Source organism: Cupressus sempervirens, chromosome 10 (assembly GCF_028749045.1).
Source record: "Cupressus sempervirens isolate cs-2001-9-10 chromosome 10, ASM2874904v1, whole genome shotgun sequence".
NCBI classification, from domain to species: domain Eukaryota; kingdom Viridiplantae; phylum Streptophyta; class Pinopsida; order Cupressales; family Cupressaceae; genus Cupressus; species Cupressus sempervirens.
Window position 1 is genome coordinate 597,949,909 of NC_143127.1, and position 1,744 is coordinate 597,951,652.

The following is a 1,744-nucleotide window of genomic DNA, read 5'->3' on the forward strand; positions in this document are numbered from 1 at the left end:
ATGGAACCTTTGCCTGATCATTTGGTGAAAGACCAAGATGATAGTGCAGTCAAACAGATTAGAGGTAAAGAGTTCATGCAATTGACTAAAGAAGATGATTTTCAAGGGTATGCTTTATTTGCTAAGCCAAAACAGGAAGTCAAAAGTATAGAACCAATACCTACAGAGGATACAAAATTAATAAAATAGTATCCTTCCATAGTTGTAGAGGAGAAACAAGAATCTTTACCACCTGTTAGGAGCATAAGTCTTTAGACAGACTTAGTGCCTAGGGCAACCTTACCCAACATGCCTACATACAAGCTCATACCATAGAAGAATGCAAAAGTAAGTAGACAAGTTGTGGATTTGTTGAATGAAGGGTTGGTGAGGAAAAGTTTGAGCCCATGTACATATCCATCAATTCTAGCACCCAATAAGGATGGGAAATGGAGGCTTTGTGTTGATTCAAGAGTAATTAATAAGATCAGAATCAGGTGTAGGTTTCTCATGCCTAGAATTGAAGACCTAATGGATTATCTAGGAGAATCATGTGTTTATTCTAAATTGGATTTGAAATTAGGATATCACCAGATTAGGATCAAGCAAAGGGATGAGTGGAAAACAACTTTTAAGACTAATGAGGGCCTATATGAGTAGCTAGTGATGTCATTTGGCTTGAGCAATGCACCTAGCACGTTCATGAGATTAATGAATGAAGTTTTTTTACAATTCATTGACAAATTTGTAATAGTCTATTTAGATGATATTTTGATATTTAGTAAGAATAGAGAAGATCACTTGGAGCATCTTGAAATGGTGATGAAAAAGTTGAATGAGGAGAAGCTACACATCAATTTGGAAAAATGTAAGTTTGGTAAATATGAATTAGTTTATCTTGGTCTTATGGTTTCAAAGGGATGCCTAAAATGGATCCTAACAAGGTAGAAGCTATTTTGAATTGGCCAAGTCCTAAGGCAGTAAGGGATGTTAGGAGCTTTCATGGCCTAGCTACCTTTTATAGGAAATTCATTAGAGGATTTAGTGGGATAGTAGCTCCCATACTTGATACCGTAAAAGGAGGAATCAAATGTAAGTTTAGGTGGACTGAAATAACAGAGAAGAGTTTTCAATTTTTGAAGAAGAACGTGGCAGAATTGTCCACCCTAATGCTACCTAGTTTTGACAAGGTGTTTACTACGAAGTGTGATGCTAGCAAGTATTCTATAGGAGTATTCCTTAGTCAAGAGAATAATCCTATTGCATTTTTCTCTAAAAAAGTTGAATGAAGCAAAGAAAAAATATTCTACCTATGACCTTGAGTTGTACTCCATGGTTCAAGCACTAAAGAAATGGAAACACCACCTCATGCCAAAGGAGTTCATAGTGTATACTGATAATCATGCCCTCAATTTCCTAAATAGGCAAGATAAACTCAACCATAGACATGTTAAGTGGGTGGAGTAGATTCAAGCATTTACATTTTCAGTTAAACACAAAATGGGAATAATCAACAAGGTCGTTGATGATTTGAGCAAGAGGGTACTCACATTCCAAGAAGTCAAACTAAAAAGTGTGGGATTGGAGAAGATCAAGGATCTGTATAAGGAATATTTTGATTTCAATGAGGCCTATAAGACTTGTTTGGAGTATGCTAACACTTTTCATGGTGAAATTTTTGATTATATATTGCAGGGGGATTTATTATTTAAGGGCAGTAAGTTATGTATACCTAAGTCATCAATGAGGGAAAACATCATCAAGG